Source organism: Podarcis cretensis, assembly GCF_951804945.1.
Source record: "Podarcis cretensis genome assembly, chromosome: Z".
In the NCBI taxonomy this organism is placed as follows: domain Eukaryota; kingdom Metazoa; phylum Chordata; class Lepidosauria; order Squamata; family Lacertidae; genus Podarcis; species Podarcis cretensis.
In genome coordinates, this window is record NC_137184.1 from 28445023 (window position 1) to 28466275 (window position 21253).

Genomic DNA, 21253 nt, shown 5'->3' on the forward strand with positions numbered 1-21253 from the left:
AGGAAGGAAATAGGTTTAAACAACAATGCAAGGCTTATTTTTATTTTCTTAACCTCATAAGTAAATAACCCCAGTTCTTTCTTCCATGGGGCTAGCGGTGGCTTCCAAGCGAGTCATGGCTCTTGGTCCTAAGGTCCCAGTGCAGGAGGTGCAAGGGAAAGTAAATAAAAAAATGGACAGTGAAGGAATCCCACACTGCATTTATTTATTCCCCCATTTCCACACACACACCTGAGCAAAACTCAATCATATGAAGGTGGGGCCATGTTGGCATCCCAGAGCACAGGGCTCTAAGAAGGAGGTGACAGCTCCGCACCATGTGCAGGAAAACTGCTGGATTCCGCATTGCAGCAAAACAAGGTGCCAGGTTCTGAAAAGCAGTTCTAGGGCTCTGGCAGGTCTTAGAGCCCGTCTTTCCTTCCCTAGCTTCCGGCTTTGGAAGGGCAGTGTGAGGCTTCCCGGATGTGGTCAGAGCCCTGGCAGTGACTTGCCAGAGCCTGGGCACTGACTTCACCGAGGGATGCAACAGCACCATTTTATGACAGATCATGATAGGAACAGAAAATGGACAATGAAATGGCGCCTGGTGTACAACATTGTGATATGTTACCAGCTAAACATCACGATATACTGAGATCACAAACTTTTACTTTAACATATGGTTACATTTTTCATAGTACAGATAGTTTTTTTACATCAGCACATTTTCTCTTAAATTAAAACTGTCGAAGTAATTAAACAACAGAGGAAGGTTTAATTTAATTTTTTTAAACTTAGAAGCAAATAATCACAGTTTATTGTTCCACGGCACTAGCAGCAGCTTCTGAGTTAGCTTCTGAGTTCTGAGCTTCTGAGTTATGACAGATGGGAGACCTCTGGGGTACAGCATACCAAAGTTAGGTAACCAGCCCTCCACACATTTCCCCCCACATTCAGCTGAGTGGAGAATCAGATTTTGTCACCCAGCATCCTGCCCTGACAAAACCATACACTAGCACCAAAAGGAATAATCACAGTTTATTGTTCCACGGCACTAGCAGCAGCTTCTAAGTTAGCACCGGCTGAAGGCAGTGGCTGTTCAAAAGGTAGAGCTGGGCAGCAACCTGGAGGGTTTAGGGGAGGTGGGGCAAGGGTCCCAATGAAGGTGTGTAGGGCAGTTAAATAAAGAAACCAAAGCTAGGATCAAATGAGGTTTTCCCAGCTTTGGGAAAGCACTGCTGGGGTTCTGGTAACACCCCAGATCCCTCAAACTGCCTTCCCAAAGAAGGATAAAATGGACAGATTTTAATAATCTTTTAAGCCAATATGTGGCATGCCTAAATGGAACTTCTCAATTATGAATCTTCGCAATTTTGTAGCACTTCAGCTCAGATCCCTGTGCCGGATCCCCGCATTGCAGCAAAACAAGGTGCCAGCTGTAGGGCTCTGGCAGGTCCTAGAGCCCATCTTTCCTTCCCTAGCTTCCGGCTTTGGAAGGGCAGTGTGAGGGCTTCCGGATGTGGTCAGAGCCCTGGCAGTGACTTGCCAGAGCCCGGGCACTGCCTTCACTGACGGATGCAACAGCACCATTTTATGACAGATCATGATGGGAACACAAAATGGACTTAATGAAATGGCGCCTGGTGTACAACATCGTGATATGTTACCAGCTAAACATCACGATATACCAAGATCACAACTGCCCCAGAGCCCTTGCACTGTATTCCTAAATTCAGGTAAGCAGCCCTCCACCTTGCTGCCACCCCATTCTGGGATTTGTGGCTTTACGTATCCCCCCCCCCCAATATGGGGATTACAGTTTATTTTTCCACAGAACTAGCATGTCCCTGCCTGCAGAGAGAGCCCAAAGGAGGAGCAAGGAAGAGGGAAAGAAGTTCCTAGCAAGAACCGTAAGGCATCTCGCACTGGCATCTCCCTCATATCGTACCAGCCTGGTGCCTGGTGCTTAAAACAAGAAGCTCATGGTATCTATATTACTAAGGAAAGTTCCCAGGTAGGCTGCTTTCTTGAGTGCCTGCTCTTGTGGTTTGCTGTCCTCTGCAGGAAGCAGGGGACAGTTGAGGCAGCAGGAACCACCAGAGAAGTGATGACCAGCTTCACAGACCGGCTCTGACACTGATTTTTTTGACATACCACATGCACACATTGTTATGTATATCACCACATGGAGTATGATGATCTAATGTTGAACTCCCCCTCTCCACTGCCCTGGAAACTTCCACAGCCCTTGTGCTACTAGGGATGTTGGAGAAAATCTGTTCCGTTCACTTTTAATGGAGAATCTCGCTAACCCACACTTCCTGAATCAATACAAGAACCAAAATGCAGCCATCCTTTGAAATTCACGTCTCCAGATTTTGCAATGCAGTTCTCCAGCCAACAAATCACTTTTGTTCATTTTCATTCACACACACACACACACACACACACACACACACTGCTATATCATGAAAAATATCAAAGTGGTTTACAATAATATCTATGTAGTATAAAACCACATAAAATTATAAGCTTTTCTGAAAGATGCATAAGGTTAGCTGAACAGAATTGATTAAGGACTGATTTAGGAGGCACCTGTTGAATCTCTATTGGCAGAGTATTCCACAGCATTGGGTGGATGTGTACAAAATGTCGTGTACCAAAATGCTGAGGTAATATGCACATAAAAAGGCAGATTCATGGAAAAAAACATACAAAATGCATTGTAGTGGTAAAATTGCTTTCCAAGATGTATATATTAGGATACATTTGCACTAAATGCTGATGAATTTTCATGAAGTGTGTGTGTGTATCTCACAGACTGATGTGGAAATGTGAATAACTGAATTTAAGATTATTATTTTTTTAAAAAAAAAAAAAAAAGGAGAAGCTGAGAGAAGCCAAAATGCACATATTCACCCAGTTCTGGGCCCTACTGAAGTCAGAATCCTGATGTCAGTAGACACAAAAAGTAAGAGCATGGCTCTGAAGACTGTTCGGAAACTTCAGCTGGTGCAGAATTCAGTGGCCAGGTTGTGGGCAGGATGGTTTGAGCATATAACACCAATTGCAATACCTCAAGGACCGCCTCTCCCCATATGACCTACCCAGACCTTTAGATCATCTTTTGAGGCCCTCTCCTCCAAGAGAGGTCCAGAGGGTGGCAGCATGAGAACAGGCCTTTTCTGTAGTGGCTCCCTGCTTGTGGAATGGCCTTCCCAGGGAGGCTCACCTCACGCTCTCATTACATATCTTTCCTCTTCTCCTAAGACTCTGGCTAGTTAAACAATCTCTTAAACTGTGCAGGAGAGTAATTGCTTTGTTTGTTTGTTACTATGCTATGTATTTTTGCCTTTTAATATTGTAAACTGCCCTGTGATCCTCAGATGAAGGGTAGTATAGAAAATAGATAGATAGATAAATAAATAACTCTGCCCTGCACATTACCTTTCCACAGGCAATTGCTCTGGCTGTTTCTGCTGCTTCAAGCTCTGATAATGGAAGTGAACCAGGATGAAAGGAAAGTTGTGCATGACCCAAAAAGAGGATACAGTGGTACCTTGGGTTACAGACACTTCAGGTTACAGACGCTTCAGGTTACAGACTCCACTAACCCAGAAACAGTACCTTGGGTTAAGAACTTTGCTTCAGGATGAGAACAGAAATTGCGTGTCGGCAGCACAGTGGCAGCAGGAGGCCCCATTAGCTAAAGTGGTACCTCAGGTTAAGAACAGTTTCAGGTTAAGAACACACCTCCAGAACGAATTAAGTTCTTAACCCAATGTACCACTGCACCTCTTTTGCATAAAATGTCCATGTGTGTAGACACACATATATAAGGGTTGTCTTATTTCATAAAGTTAAAATCTGGACAGGAAAGTTGTTGAGCTTTTTTCTTTTTGCCCAAAGTTGAGTTTTGTTTTGTTTGTTTTTTTGCAAAATTTCCCAAATAATTTTTTTGCCTGGACACTGCTTGGGGTTGCAGTATGCCAGATATGTCCAGATGTATGGCATTCCTAATACACACACACACTGCAAATTTAAAAATGATATAATTTAAATATGAAAACACACCTTACTATAACAGGGAAAACTGTTTCTGGGTGAGCTGTGTCTTTATTTATATATTTATTAAATTTCTACAGGAAATTACTGCAGGAGATTGTAGGATATGGTGACTTCAAGCTGCTGCAAACACCCTTTGGATCATCACTGCTCCAACTCCCCAACACCAGGTTACATAGGAAGCTGCCTTAAGGTTAGTCAGACTCCTGGCCCATCCAGGTCAGTACTGTCTACACTGATTGGAAGTGTCTGTCCAGGGTTTCAGAGGAGTCTTAACCAGCTCCATCTGGAGATGCCAGGGACTCAGCCTGTGACATTCTACCATGTTCTCTACCACTGAGCTACCACCTTTCTTCAACCAGGAGGTACACAGGAAACTGCTTTACATAGACTGTTGGGTCACCTAGCTCCATATCATCTACACCAGGAATAGGAAACTTGTGGCCTTCTGTATGTTGTCAGACTACATCACCCCTGACCACTGGACATTCTGCCTGGGGCTGGTGAGAATTCAGCTGTAACAAGTTTTGGAGGCGCACAAGGTCCACGTCCCTGGTATCCACTGACTGCTGGAAGCTCTCCAGGATTTTAGACATGGGAGATACTGGGGGTTGAACTTGAGATCTTCTATCTGCAGAGCATTTGCTCAACCACTAAGCCATTGATCATAAAACACTAGACCGAGAGTTCCACTTAATCCATCCTGGAATTGACTCTGCCAGGCTACTCTCTAATTCAAACATAAGCAGGAAGCCAGTGCACAAAGAAGGACATGTCACTTCGCTCTCATTTTAGCACCATCTTCACCAACCTAGTGACTTTCAGCTCTTTTGGATTCCAACTCCCAATAGCCCCAGGCAGCATGTGGCTGTTTGGTGAAGCCTGGCCTAGCACCTCAAGCATCAGAAAGCTCTTAAGATCTACATAGGGGTGTAGGGGCATTCCGTCCAGAACCTGAAATTGTCTCTGTTGCGAGCCCAGATTACTTCTCTTAGGCTCTTTGACTGTAAGCCTGGGTCACCCTGATGCTGTGGGTGTTTTCCCATATTGCAACAGGAAGTCAACAGAAATGGTGCAATGTGGTGGTTATTGCTAAGAACTTGAGATCAGAAGTACCATGCCATAGTTCAAATCTTGCCATAGCCATGCATTCGTTAGGCCTTTGACAGTTTCAGCCCCAGAGTAGTAACAATGCTCCCTCTGTTTGAGTGTCTTCACCTATGCAGTCAAAAGCAGCCCAATAAGAGTGAGGAATCAGCCAACTAGGGGAAGTCCTGAAGTTTGCATAAGTGGGTTAAAGCCTCAGCGCCTAGGGCTTGCCGATCGAAAGGTCGGCGGTTCGAATCCCTGCGGCGGGGTGCGCTCCCGCTGCTCGGTCCCAGCGCCTGCCAACCTAGCAGTTCGAAAGCACCTCCGGGTGCAAGTAGATAAATAGGGATCGCTTACCAGCGGGAAGGTAAACGGCGTTTCCGTGTGCGGCTCTGGCTTGCCAGAGCAGCGATGTCACGCTGGCCACGTGACCCGGAAGTGTCTCCGGACAGCGCTGGCCCCTGGCCTCTTAAGTGAGATGGGCGCACAACCCCAGAGTCTGTCAAGACTGGCCCGTACGGGCAGGGGTACCTTTACCTTTACCTTTAAAAATATATTTGGGGGTGGGCCTAAAGGGAAGGAAACCCCTGAAACAGTCCAACAAGGACTGAACATATTGAGTAGCCACATAATATTGGCTTATTTTATTTTTTAGGTGGGGTGGGGAGAGAGGAGAAAAACTAGGAGGAGGAATTGAATGGAGTGTCTGGAACAGGAGAACTCTTCCATACAGCAATATTTTGATTATAATGGCTAGTTGTGAGAGGCATATATTAGTTCTTATGCATGCAAAGGGAATACAGTACAGTGGTACCTTGGGTTACATACGCTTCAGGTTACAGATTCCGCTAACCCAGAAATAGTACCTTGGGTTAAGAACTTTGCTTCAGGATGAGAACAGAAATTGTGCAGCGGCGGCGCAGTGGCAGCAGGAGGCCCCATTAGCTAAAGTGGTGCTTCAGGTTAAGAACAGTTTCAAGTTAAGAACAGACCTCCAGAACAAATTAAATTCTTAACCCGAGGTACCACTGTACAGATAATGAAAGCTCTTTTATCAATGTTCTCCACCCTGTTCTTGTATCTTTTTGATACAGATGTGGAATTATTATTATTAAAATAATTTGTTTTCAAGACTGAAAAGTGACTTGAGAAGTGAGGAAAATCCTCACCTTTACAGGAAAATCATATAATGATAAATTTTGCTTCTTTTGCAATTGGAGAACTGTGCAGCTGAAGAAAAAGGAGAAGAGTGACTGAGATTACCAATTGTGCAACATAGTAAAAAGGAAAGGGGGGGCAAATCCCCCAACATATACACCTATGTAATTACTGTATTCTGCTAACCAAACACTGTGGAGAATTGTAAAAGCACTGAATCGCAAGACATTCCATCAATAGCTTTTAAAGTTTCCAAGACAAATCCTGCCCTATAGAAATAAGCCAAATGACTGTGAGCTAAGGGCCATTTCAAAGGCAAAGTTCCTCTCATAAGCCACCCACTGCCCACTGGCAAGAAGCTTTCTGCTGTTTCAGACAGGTGACATTCCTAGTCTTACCGGGAGATACAGGGGATGGAACCTGGGACCTCCTGGTTACGAATCAGATGCTCTGCCACTGAACCTGTAGATCTTCCCTGGGCCTAATGAACTGCAGTGAAGGGGTGTTGGGCATTTGGCTCTGGGATAACTAACTCAATGGTAGTGCATATGCTCTCCTCCCATATGCATGTCTCAGGCCAGGTCATCCTTGCATAGGGATGGGTGGGAAATTGGATTCAGTCTGCATTTAAAGGCGAACCTACCAAATCCACTCTTCCTGACAAACCAGAACACAACCATATTTCTAAATGCACACTACTTCAAATTTTTCAGTAGAGTACCACAAGTAACACGTAAAACAATGCATTTATGAAGTCTGCATCAAAGTGCATACATTAGTGAAAACAGCATGCAAAAATGCATTATAATGGGAGAAGTTGCTTTGCAAAAATTTACATTAGCAAGATTTGCAAGGGTCTCTCCCAGCCCAACCTGGAGATGCCGGGGACCGAACCTGGGACCTTCTGCATGCAAAGCAGATGCTCTGCCACCAGTCAGCTTCTGTATATGGAGTGTGTGTGTGTGTTTGTGATACTATTTCATCCTTCACACAAGACATTAAAAATGTCTTGGTCTCAGGTTCCAACCCCAGAACCTCCAGCTAAAAAATCTAAGGTACCAGGGCTGTGAAAGATAGATGACAGTTGAAGTAGGCAATTATGGAATAGATAGCTGGGTTTACTGCACAACAGCTTCTTCCACCTGTCATGAGTCTAGTGGTGTTATTGCACCGGAGACAAATTTGGTCAAAGAATCAAGTCTTCAGGAAAATACTTCCCAAAGAAATCCAATACAGAACCCCTCTCTCCATTGCCAAAAACAAACCTACTATTGTTGCAATTTAAAAACATATATATGGGGTGCGGGGAAAGCCAACCAATACTTCTACTAAATTCATAAGGAAAGGAAGAAATACAGCAAGAAACTAGATTTTGGCTGAACCAAGCAAAAGAAACGCAAAACACCACGTTTTACCTTGGCTTTCAGGGGTGTCACTGGAGACCTTTCTTTCTCCCTCTCAATCGCCTTTGGCACTGATGACACCCTCAGGGGCTCCATGTTCCAGCAACCCTTTTGCTTCTGCCACAAGTGGGCAAGAAGAACCAGCTTGCTCCTTCTTCTCTCATCAATCTGTTGGTCTTGTGCATTGTTGGCCCCGAGGAATAGCTATGCTGGAGAGCGATTGCGGACGCCCCTGTCCAATCTCCTGGCCCTCGTGCGGCTGAGCGGAGATTTACCTCTCAAACGCCTCCACCCCACCCCACCTTCTTTATCCTTGGGCTTCGCTTGATTTCCCAATGGCCTCTTGCTTGGTGACTCTAACAGTGCAGTGTCTCACCTTTCACCCGGAGTAAAAGGACAACTCCTTGGTCGGTTTGTTTTAGTTAGGGCTCAAAACTGCCTGGAATGTAGTGAGGCAGAGGAATAAGGTTGCTGTCCTGCCATAGGCAACTTTTTGCTCTATCTCACTCCTTGTTGTCCACACCAGGGAAAGTACCTTGATGACGAGGGTGCCTGTTGATGAGGGCAGCAGCTGAAATAGCACAAGCAAAAAATTTTCCCTGCAAACTAATCATCGGTTGCTTTTCCCTCCACAAAGGAGGAAAAAAAATATGTCTACAAGAGTCAGTGGTTGCTTAGTGGGGAAAAAATAGTCCTTGTTAAATTCAGCATCATTTTAATGCAAATTTTTCATAATATGCATATGCTTGTATGCACTTTGTCTAATATACACATTTTGGAAAGCGGTGTAACTTCATATAATCCATTTGTGTATATTGTTTTCATGGGTACATTCATTTTTATGAATGCATATGCTTGTATGCACTTTGTCTAATATACACATTTTGGAAAGCGGTGTAACTTCATATAATCCATTTGTGTATATTGTTTTCATGGGTACATTCATTTTTATGAATGCATATGCTTGTATGCACTTTGTCTAATATACACATTTTGGAAAGTGGTGTAACTTCATATAATCCATTTGTGTATATTGTTTTCATGGGTACATTCATTTTTATGCTCACTCTCCCCCAAAATGTGCATAATGGAGTACTGAATTGCTAAAAAGGAAGGAAGGAAGGAAGGAAGGAAGGAAGGAAGGAAGGTGTGAATTGTGAACAATGTCTGTTTTCTTGTTTCATGTATTGTTTTGGAAAGTGAAGATTAGGTATAGATTCATCTTTAAATGCAAACTAAATTGAGTTTCTCCCTCATCCCTATGGGAGAGACAGTGTGGACAGACAATTGGATTCAGATATGGAAGATGTGAATTCACTGGGGTTTCCCCAAAGATAATGCTGTTCCCTAGTCTCCATTTGTAAAAAAAGGGAAATGGTGGCTTACAGGTTTGGCAGGAGAACAAAACTATGAAGCAGATATTGAGAACTTGTGGCCTGTCATATGTTTGTTTGTTTGTTTGTTTGTTTGTTTGTTTGTTTATAAAGGCATTATAAAGGGTGGCCCCAAAGTAGGTATACAGTTGAATAAATGAAATTCATCACAACAGGTTATCTGGGTACACATTAGTGGCACACAACAAAGTGGCAGTTAAATTTCAGGTTGGTAGTTGGAAAGAACAGTGGAGTCAGATAAAAGGATTATTTTTCTTTACTGATACTGTGACTGATGACAGTGAACATGAGTCAAGAACAAGAAAGTGGATTCTAAAGCAGTATACCTACCTAGGGGCCACCCTGTATGCTACCATATGATGAATCAGGACAGTGTACAATGATAAAACACAGTGAAAAGCAGTACAAAACAATGGTTAAAATGACTGGCTAATTGTTGGTCTTCATCTCCCATCAGCCTCACCCAGCATGATTGATAGCCAAGGAAGACTGGAGCTGGAGCTCAGCAACATCTGGAGTGCCCACAGGTCCCCACCTCTGCTGCAAAGCATTCCGTGGTGCTGTCAGAACAAGACTTTGGGGCAGAAATCCAAGGCCCCACTCAGCAATTTTGCAGTAAGTGAAGTAACACAAATTGCCATCCAAGGACCTTTCTAATCCAGAAAAGACTGGTGTTTTATTGCAGAAGAATTCTGCAACATATGGTTGACATAATATTAGTGCACGGGTGGTGAATTTATTCTGTTTTTTGTTGGTTCTGCAATGTTTCCCTATTGTTAACACATTATTGCTGCCTGTCGAGGGGGGCTACGGCAAAACAAAAGCAGGACATAAATAAACCAGTTATGGATTTTGGCAGGAAGTTACAGGATATGCAATGACTGGATGTCAGATGTGCAGCAGGTAAGGGCAGGGCTTCAAAAGAACAACCAGCCACTTAGAGTGGGCTGCTGATTGCTCCTTTGCTGGCAAAAGGTGTGCTCCCAATGGGCCATAGAAGCATGCCTTGCTCAAGGAGTGGAAAGCGGTTTAGAATAAATATAAACTGCTTCTCCTTCTTAGACAGCTCTTTGAAACCACAGTGTGCTGCTCATTTCAACCTCCAGTTTTTGAGGCTTGCAAAGGGCTTTGAGAGCCATTTCCCGCTGCTCCTTTCAACCCCTGAAATTAGGCTGACAAAGCCCCTTGCACTGTGGTTTCCGAGTTTGGGGATCCCACGCAAAGGATTTTAACAGGTGGGGAGTACAACCCTGCTGTCAATCCTGTGATATCATATCGACACAATATGATTGAGAAATAGTTTGCCTCACCTGCCTGTCAAAGCTGGCACCCAGAGTAAAAAACCCAAAACTGATTTATTGCCTCTGCATTTGCTAGCATAATCCTCTGTGCCTTACAATAATAGAATTGTAGAGTTAGGAGGGACACCTAGTCCAACCCCCCACAATACAGGAATAAATTGTATATCCCAGTGATATTCTGAATATGCAATATATTAGTGTTTTGATGTATTTGTTATCGCTTTGTTGTTTTATTGCTTTGTGTGGTCCCAGTTTTTAAAAATCTAAGAAAGAGAACAGAAAAGAAATGCAGCCAATTTTTATTTTAATTAGGAAAGCCTTGATGTTATTTCACAATCTTTTGTAAACTTACAAAATTGAAAGTACCCATTTCATTATAGGACCGCCCTATTGCAGATTACCACGTCACACTTAAACTTTCTTAAATGATTCATTTATTTACTTATTGTATTTATAAACCACCCAGTTTGAAAATATTGTAGTATTGTACAAAAAAGAAATAAAAAACTAAATGCTGTTACAACAATAAGAATACATTAAATCCCTCTGCAAAATCAGCATGAAAAATATCCAAAAATGCTACCTCTAAAAAGTCTGACTATATATATGGCACTTGAAAGAACAAAATGTTGATACCATTCTGATTTTGGGTGTTGGTGTGTTCCAAAGTGCAGGTGCCACTTACACCTGCTCAAGTTAGTTCTTAAACAGGCCACATGAAACCCACACAAAAGGCTTATATTTGGATGTTACGCCTGCACTGTTACAAGTTAGAACCTTTTGTACTTTGAAGGGTAAATTTTGTTGCTTTGTGGTAAACCCAAAATAAGGCTGTTATGTCAAAAATAGAAAGGAAAAAAAATGCAGGTACACCTGCAAAGCCTCTGGCCTTCTGTCTCCTTCCTGAAAATTATGTCAAATACAAAGGGCACACTTCACCGGCTGTTTCACCCTCAGAAGGTCTGCTGAAAAGAGTGCAAGGGGCACATGAATAGGCAGCTTCCTAAGCATGAGACAATGGGACGTGGGTGGTGCTGTGGGTTAAACCACAGAGCCTAGGACTTGCTGATCAGAAGGTTGGTGGTTCGAATCCCTGCGACGGGGTGAGATCCTGTTGTTCAGTCCCTGCTCCTGCCCACCTAGTAGTTCAAAAGCATGTCAAAGTGCAAGTAGATAAATAGGTACCGCTCCAGTGGGAAGGTAAACGGCGTTTCAGTGCGGCTTAGTCATGCTGGCCACATGACCCGGAAGCTGTACACCGGCTCCCTCGGCCAATAAAGCGAGATGAGCGCCGCTACCCCAGAGTCGGCCACGAATGGACCTAATGGTCAGGGGTCCCTTTACCTTTACCTTTTAAGCATGAGACAAATGAAGAAAGTCCTGCTGGATCATATTAGGGACCAATCTAGGGCAGTATTTTGTTTCCTAAAGTGGTCAATTGGACACATCCCTTAAGTAGGGCAAGAAGGCAGTGTGTTTTGTTTGTTTGTTTGTTTGTTTGTTTGTTTGTTTGTTGCATTTATGTCCCATCATTTTCCCCAAGGAGCTCAAGGAAACAGAAATGGTTCTCCCCCCTCCTCATTTAAACCACAACATCCCTGTGAGGTCAGTTAGGCTGAAATACAGTGACTGGGCCCAAGATCACCGAGTGAGCTTAACAGCTGAATAGGGATTTGAACCCTCATCACCCAGGTACCTAGTCTGATACTCTAACCATTACAGCACACTGGCTCTCAACAGCCCCTCTTCCATTGCTGGCCCTACCATTAGGCAACTGCCTCGGGTGGTAGTCGTGGTTATTCCTCCTGAGCCCCCAGCTGTTGCTACATGGCCTCTCCAGGGCTCACTAATCTGGCCTGCTGCCTCAGGTGCGGTGGACAGTGCTGTCCCACCAAAATAAGATTCAACTGCCAGCCCAGTTGGCTCTGAAATGTGGAATTAGGAGGGGGCACCATCTTGTCCTTCACCTCATGCAGCAACATTTCTGGTCTTCAGTAACTGCCACGTGTCATACTGCCTTTGTGGTCGGCCATCATGGCTAATAGCCACTGGCAAGTGGAAGCTGCCACAAAATATTGCAATATATCCCTTCAGGGACAGGGTTTTTTTTTTCCCCTGTCAAGGACTGCATTCTTCACAAATTATCTGTCAGGGGCCATGCTGACTGTGGGCAGGGCAGAAGTCAGTGTGTGTGTGGGGGGGGGGGGATGTCATTATCTGTCCTTCTCTCTCCCTTACTCTTTCAGCTTTTCTCTGCCATCCTACACTCCACTTTGCCTTCATTGAAACTGGGGCAGGCCCACCAATAATGTGGGTTGAAGCACCTACCTCAGACGGTGGAAAAACAAAGAACGTTTTCCCACCTGTCCCACTGCTCCTACCAGTGCCAGAAACTCCCCCCCCCCCACTTCTTGCCAGTGAGAGGGAGGCATTCTGGCGCAGTGTTGCCCCTCATCTTCCCCACTCCTGTATCACTCTAACAACTACATCACAGAGGCTGTCTTCTGGCAACTAAATTCATAATCGGATGGAGCATTTTTTAAAGCATTTGATAGCAATGAGGAAGGCAAATATAAAAAGCAACCTCCCCGCCCCCTGTGCTGACTGAATGTTCCATAAAGAAAATTTCTTTTTAGATAGAGAAATTGGCTATGTGAGCAAAAGGTTCCTAGCAGAGCCGACTTAAATGCCCCTTTCCTCATTGTTTGTTTGTTTATGTATCTTTCTGGACCAGAGAGCTATATCTTCAGTACAATGGTAACCACAGTATCGAATGCAGGGAGTGTTGCTATAAAATATTGCACCAAATGAGACTCAGGAAACACTGATGATAGTGCAGGCACCTTATTTAGAGTTAACTTTTTCTCTCTTTTTACTGGCAGAGTTCCAGGTCCCTTAACACAATTGCATGATCACATACCAAAACTGAACTTTGTAGCACTCTTGAAGGTTTAAAATTACTCCAGCCAGGGTTGGCATCAGTTTTGAGAGGTCCCCTGGTGTCAGTGAGGGACCATGAGCAGTGCCTAAGATGGGGCAGGCACTGGGAGTCATAATCTGTAGGGCAAGCCAGTGGTCAGGGACTGAGGAGCAAACCAGAGGCAGGATAAAAAAAGCAGCAGAAAGCTAGGACTAAAAAAAAAAATAACCAAGGATAGAATCCCAAGCCCAGGAGCCAAATATAGCCCTCTAGTTCTTTCTGCTTAGTCCTTAGTTAACCCTAGTTGTGGGAAGGGTTGGTGAGGTCTCACAGGTCCCATTTAACACCCCACTGCCCCCAGGTTGCCATGCTCAGGCTGCTGGATCTAGCCACCCTTTCAATTCCTTTTCTGATTAGAGCATTTATTATTACAGGCAGGCTCATTGATGTGCCACCTGTGAGTGCAAGGGTGCCCCTGAGTTGCCTCTCGTTGCTCAGAAAGCCTCTGAGCCCCAGCTCCCCTTTCTCTGTGTGACAGCTCACCTGCAGAAAAGTTCTGCTGAATTTGAAAGCCTGTCACAATTTTGTGACCTTTTGGTCTGTCCTAATAAAAATTATTTGCCCAACAGTGGAGTTGGGAATTTTTTCTCAAGCTGACATTAATACCACAGTCCCTTTGAGGGTTAATAAAAAAATTCTAAAAGTGGCTGTCCACACAGTGATTTTAGGTGTTTATCAGTGAAGTAAATAAATAGGCTTGGATTGTTTCTCAGTGCCATTACAGGCTTTAAGAACCTGCTGCTTTTGTTTTTGTTTATATCAAGTGAATCTATTGTTTATGCACAATTACAGACCTTTACTTAAGTCAATTAATTTTCTCCCCCTAAAACAATACATTCATATGTTTTGTTAAGTAAAGCTGGAGCTAGACAGGGTTAAAAGCAGTTACACATATACACATTTCTTTCCCCCCAATATTGGATTTTGTTCAAATACATTTTCAGATTTTTTGAAGCTTTAGGAGGAAAACAATGAACCTGTTTACTGGAATAAAAAGGTGGGAATTGTATACCACACATTATAACGCACAACCCCTTTCTAACTACCTTCCTTTTTCTTGGGGGGAAAAAGAACATTATACAGTAATATTGTCTGCATCCCAGATATATTTGAATGCTCCACCTTGTGGCAGTTTGGAACAAGTGCAACTATACTTCATTCATCAATTCCCCTACTGAGACTCAGTGTATGAATTCAAGTTTGTGTAGCTGAAGCATAGGAGCCAATTCCTGGGGGCTGAGGTTCCTTTGAACCCTCCAATAAAATATTTGAGGGGGCCGGGTCCCTGCAGAGTTGATGGGCATTGCCATTCAAATGGGGTGTGTGCACCACATCTTGTGATCAATTATGTGGGGCAGGGCTTATCTGCCCCCCAATATTTTATTCAAGTTGGCAACCCTGAACCCAAGACTTGCTTTTCTATATGAATATAGAATTTTGAATTTCTTATTCAAATGCATGTTGCTGAAGTCAATGAGGTATGAGCATTGCCTGCATAAAGTAGCTATAAGAAATATTTCATCCAATGAAATCAATGTACAAGAGATTGAGGACAAACAGGGAAATTCCTTCATACAACACATAAACCTGCCCAGGTATTAATATCATCAGGTGAAACCCTCTTGGCAGTGCCACCACCCTTCATAGTTCAAAGGGTGAGAGAGAAATTCAATTCAATTTGCATTTGAATGAGAACCTACCTAATTCACACTCACTGATAGATAGCTGCAAACCAAAATGCAGCTATCTATCAAAATTTGAACTTATCCAAATGTTGTGATGCAGTTCGTCCATCCCTGGATCATGGACATAGCCAAGGGTGTGTGTGGAGGGGCAGCTCCCCCCATCCAGTACAACAATAGAATTATTTAACTAACTGACCAGTCACGTCGGTTCTGCCCCCCCCAACAAAAGTCTGCCCATGCTCTGAATGGCTTCCCCATTTACTTTGATGAACCCGATTGCTCTAAGTGAACTGAGGTAAAGGTAAAGGGACCCCTGACCATTAGGTCCAGTCGTGACAGACTCTGGGGTTGCGGCGCTCATCTTGCTTTATTGGCCAAGGGAGCCAGCATACAGCTTCCGGGTCATGTGGCCAGCATGACTAAGCCACTTCTGGCGAACCAGAGCAGCGCACGGAAACGCCGTTTACCTTCCTGCCAGAGTGGTACCTATTTATCCACTTGCACTTTTGACGTGCTTTCGAACTGCTAGGTTGGCAGGAGCTGGGACCTAGCAACAGGAGCTCACCCCGTTGTGGGGATTCGAACTGCCGACCTTCTGATCAGCAAGTCCTAGGCTCTGTGGTTTAACCCACAGCGCCACCCGCATCCAAGCCACTTTAAAACAGGACAACCCCATATGCACACCCAGAAGCACCCCCCCCCCCAAGAAACACTGTTATTAGAGTACTGGGGTGCACTGATCAGCCCTTATCTCCCACCCCAAAAAATAATATTTGAGACATCCTTGTTTGATGGCTCCTGAGAGCTGGGGACTGGAGCACTGACAACCCCAGGAAGCCATGGCAGCTTTATTTACTTAGTGCGGAGAGAAATATTACGGCTAGGAAACAATTATCGCATTGAAATATCATTCCCTCTGTTTGCCTTTTCATTGCCCTCTCATGCAATATTGAATTACTAATTAATGTGGCATGGCACTGTACTGGATTGGAGGCAATCGTTTTTCTATGGTATTCTTTAAGTTGCATTATTAAAGATCACTATAAGGAGTGCTAACCTTGAGGGTTTCACCTGGCTTTTAACTAACAGAGCTGTTGACATGTTACATTCAATGAGTGTTCAAGCTATGCAGAAATGGATGAGCTGTACATTCATTCAGTTATTCATGTGTATGTGTAACATTCAATGAAGGTACAGTCTGCGTACACAATGGCTGAGCTACACAAATAAAAATAATTACACTCACATAAACGCTTGTACATGTGGAGAGACACCTTCTTACTCAGTTCAGTGTAATGGTGTGAACAAACCCAAATCCAATCATCAGATAGGAAACTTGGCAAATAGGAAACTTGCTTTTCGTAGTTCCTCACATAATATATGTCCTACTCAGCTCCTGTATGGTCAGAAGATCAAGGGACATGTGAGGTATGCTAAGAAGAGCTTGGTCAACAGGCAGGTTTTGGAACAGAATAGGGTGGCCAAGATGATCAAGTGGGGTGGGGCATCTAGCATAGGAGGATAGAGCAAAAACATTTGAGACTTTTTAGTTTGTGAGTGGGGTGGGGAAGATGACAAATTATGTGTGATGTACAGAAAGGGAATAGAGATAACTTTTTCTCCCTATCCCCTAACCCAGGAACTTTGGATGACCCAGTGTAACCTATTGGCAATAGAACAGATACCACCATAAACGGGTCTCCCCATCTTCAAATCTCCTTTTTAGAATTCCTGCTCCATGATTACAGTCATGGGATTGTTGTCTTTCACATGATGGTGTATGTTTTGACTCCACAGAGTGGGAAGTGACGGAAACAGGATGTTTGTGTTACTGTGTTCTGTGAAGTGGGACTATTGTCCTTTGTTCTCTCTCTTTGCTGTCTGATGCTAGAGACGGGGGAGCCATGTTGCAGTGCTCCGTGTGTGTTTATATGTAAATAAAGTATATTAGCCAAAATGCTGAGTTGCTGAGATCTGTTATGTGAACTGCGCGGACTCTGCGCCGCTAAGTGTGCCGGTATCTGTTGGCATCGGTCGCTGTGATGTTTGGGCAGAAGAAAGCTTTTGAAGCTCCCGAACGATTGACCAGGAGGGAGAGAACATGCCAGTCGGGCATGTGTCTCTGCCAGGTTCCTACTTGAGAGCAGGATGAGCTCCTGACACACCTGACATCATAATGATGTCAGGTGTTGGACACCTATCAAAGTTTTGGGGTTGCTGTAACTGCCAATCAGCTGATCGTGGTTTAGAGCAACTGCCTTTGAAGATGTGCTTTCAGTTTATTGGTGCTGGGGGACACACCTTCAAAGACCCTCCCTGTCCATTGGTCAAGGGGCGCTCCTTTGAAGTCTCTGCTGTTGTGCTATTGTGCAGTGCTTTCCAAACACTCAACAATGATGGTACAGTGCTTCCAAAACACCATGCACAGGGCTTGCAAAGTGCCTTGGCCAGTGCTTCTGAAGTATCATCAATGAGTTGCTTGTTGGTGCCTATGGTTCCTTTTCCTGTCTTTGTCCATCTTTAAAAGAATCCCTATCCCTATCCTATATCCCATATCCAGAGCTCTTTGTAAGCAGAACATGGATAGGAAACCTTGTGTCTCACCAGATGCTGTTGGATTCCAGCTCCCATCAGCTCTAGGAAGAAACGCCTGTGGTGAGGGATGATGGGAGCTGTAGCTCATCAGCATCTGTACTCAGTACTGAGGGTGCATTCAGACGTGGGGAATATTGCTTTTCCAGACTATAATCCTAGTTCCTCTGTCCCATTTTCTGATGTTTCTGCAGTCATGCTGTGTTATGTAACTAGAACTTCATTACCTTTATACCAGCATGCCATGCTAAATTTCATTCGCACCAGTGGGCATGGTGCGACATCTTTGGACAACGCTGTTACTCCCCCACTCTTTTATCCATGGAAACAGCAGGAAAGAACTGTATGCCAGTATGCCACCCCAAGTTTCCTCACTTTACTCCCATAATTTTCAGGGTTAAGGAGGCTGCAGTTGGATTTTTTTCCTGGAATCAGCACAGAAATTATCTCTAAACATGTGCTATATTCCATCTGTCTTCTGGAAGTGGCTTTTACAACACGCAGAAGCTCAAATATAATGCAAAAATTAACAGGGAAACATCGGGGAAATGCAGCGTGTGTTAGATGGACCAAAGGTCTGATTAGGTATAAAGTGGCTTCCTGTGTCCCTACTGATTGGGGAAGGGTTGTAATAGTAGTAGCATTTGTGTTTTACGTGCAGAAAATCTCAGGTTCAGTCCCTAGCATCTCCAGGTAGGCCTGGGAAAGACCCTAATAGAAAAGCCTGGATAGGCACTGCCAATCATTGCAGCTCATACTGTGCTCAATGGACCAATGATCAGTCTCAGTGTAAGGCACCTTCTAATGTCCCCCTCCCCATTTTTTGTATTAGCCTGCCAATAAGCCAACAAATTGCATCTACCCAATGACATTTCCGTTGACTTGAAAGCACACTGATCCCTGCCTTGTCCTGTACAAGTTGAAATGTGATGCTAAACCCTCCGTCATCTTACATTTTCCAGTCCTTTTGTCCCTCGCTGCGTAGTAATTGCAAATGGCTTGCAAATAAACACCCGGGATTGTTTTTTTCCAGAAGGTTGGGCATTTCCTTGAGAGGCTGTTCTATCTATCAGCAGCCTATTTAAGTGCTTTTGAAGGCTTGTATACAGGTTCCTTTTACAGTGTATTTGAAGTTTGTAATCCTGCTTAAATACACATAAATAGGAAGGATTAACAAACTGCTGTGCAGAGGCCAAAAGAAGACAGAGCTAGAGGCAATCAAGGGCCAGCCTATCAGATGCAGGGAATGAAATGGGGGGAAAGTGGGAAACTGTCAACAAAAATAAAATGTTACCGATCCTCGGCCCTTTCTGTTTATGCTGGAGGAAGCTTAAAATAATCTGTGGTTTCTGATGCTTGATTTAGTTTTCCACAAGCCTAATTAGCACCAGATTAAGTTTGCTGCCACTCTCGCTTAGGACGGAGATTGACAAATTCTTGCTGTTTATTTGTTTTCCGTTTTTAAAAAAAGGACCGGAGGCCATAACAACATGACACATTTAATAAGGCTGAAAGTAATGTGGGGAAAAACATTCATGTATATAGAAGTTTGGCAGCTGAAAGGAAAGTGGAGAGGAGAGAGGATGTATTCCTCGGATCTCTTTGCTCTTTGTTAAGAAGAGTATTCTGTTGACTGACAGTTCTAAGGAACAATAGCGTGATCCAGCCAAGGTTAAGCATTCCTAAATCCTACTGACTTCAAGATTTGAGATGGGCTCATGATCTGTTCTAAGAAGCAGGCTTGCAGCTTGAGGACAACTGCTGGATCCAGCATTGCTGAGAGATTATCAGGTGGGCTGCGGCTTGGGATGAGTGAATCTGTCAATAATGGTTTCTTTCAGTTTCTCATTCTTCCACTCTTAAATTCAGTTCTCTGCATTTCCACAGCAATCTGCCATTAAAAAAACAACACAAGTAGCATTTTAGTGCAAAGTTCTCCAAATATACCCACCTTGGAATTAATTTTTGCCTAATATATACTGCACACACACACACACACACAAACAAACAAACATTTTCATATACTTTTTCTGCTAATATTTGCATTTATATGCAGAATTTTTGTACACGTCGCCTGGCTGGAGAACTGCACTGCTAAATTTGGAAATCTTGAAGGATGGCTGTGTTTTGGTTTGGGAAACTGTGAATTAGATGTGTTCATCTATATATGTGAACCAAATCAAATTTCTCTCTCATTCCAATAATAATAATAATAATAATAATAATAATAATAATTTTTTTTATTTCTACCCCACCCTCCCCAGCCAAGACCGGGCTCAGGGCGGCTAACAACCAATAATAAAAAACAAGTTGATTAAAATACAATTTAATCTAGTTGACAGTAGTCATTTTGCAGGAGCTTGGGACTCATCAGATACTCAGCAATGGCCATTTCTGACAACAATGGCCATTTCTGATTTGCACGCCAGTTATGGATGCCAGTTTCGCTGAACAGGCTTGGATTTTAATCCAACTGCAGAGAGGGAAAATGGACTTTAAAAGTTTGCCTCTCACTTGAGGTGGGTTTCTTTGACACTCCAAAGCTCATTCCAAGCTTCCTCAGGAGAACTTTAAAGGTAAAGGTAAAGGGACCCCTGACCATTAGGTCCAGTCGGAGCGGTACCTATTTATCTACTTGCACTTTGAAGTGCTTTCGAACTGCTAGGTTGGCAGGAGCAGGGACTGAGCAACGGGAGCTCACCCCGTCGCAGGGATTCGAACCGCCGACCTTCTGATTGGCAAGTCCTAGGCTCTGTGGTTTAACCCACGGCGCCACCCACGTCCCTATCTCTAATAGCTGCTGTCCATGCATAATCCTCTTCCTCCTTCGCCACTTAAGAGCACAAGAACCCTGCTAGATCAGGCCAGTGGCTCATCTACTTCAGCATCCTGTTCTCACATTGGCCAAACAGATGCCTGTTGAAAAACTGAGAACAGGACCCAAGCAGAAGAGATTCTTCCCTTCTGTGGTTTCCAGCAACTGGAATCCAGAGGCATAATTACTTCTGACTGTGGAGGCAGAAGCATTTCCCTTCTGCTGGAAAACTTTTCTGATATGTCTGTCTCAGACTTTAATGTATCTCTGTAACTTTAAGTTTTATTTCCAAACATGCAAGCAGGGTTTAGGTGTAGGCAAGCATGCCTGCAGTGAACCAACTGGGCAGCTCTCTCCAGCTGGGAACTGTCAGCACCCCCCCCCCTTCACACTGCCCCTCTGCCTTATCCAAAACTGTCAACAGCTGTTTCATGCACACATACACACATCTGGCCCCTCCCTCAGTTGGAGGAGTCATTTTCTCTAAGGCACAATGGGTATCTCCTTCTAAGGCATGGGAAATGTCCAAAGGAAGATCTTATAATCATGAGCTTCCTTGAACCTCTCTAAAGGAACCTTGTTATAAGATAATGTACCAATGGTCCCATACACCAATGGGACTTGGGTAGATTATAAGGATGGATTGTAGGGTGCCTCCAAACTTTCGCTATTTTGTAGGAGGGAGTCAAGTGCATACAAGAAATATAGGTTTGTGCAATTAAAGTTGATTCACAAGCTTTGTCATCTTAGCACAATAAATCTACTTTTAATGTGTGTGTGTGTGTGTGTGTG

General features: G+C 43.8%; 1 long non-coding RNA gene across 3 annotated transcripts in view; it reads left to right on the forward strand.

The window, feature by feature from the left end:
- The first annotated feature begins 1548 nt into the window (after positions 1 to 1548).
- LOC307207706 overlaps positions 1549 to 21253 on the forward strand; it is a 37669-nt gene continuing 17964 nt past the window's right edge. Inside the window, exons 1-4 of one of the 3 annotated variants that reach the window (XR_013834772.1) lie at positions 1549 to 1715; positions 1814 to 1993; positions 4125 to 4237; positions 9546 to 9703. This is a non-coding gene — a long non-coding RNA (uncharacterized lncRNA). Of the gene's footprint in view, positions 1716 to 1813; positions 1994 to 4124; positions 4264 to 9545; positions 10901 to 21253 lie in introns of those variants that run through there. The other 2 variants (XR_013834773.1, XR_013834774.1) reach the window with 2 other exon arrangements.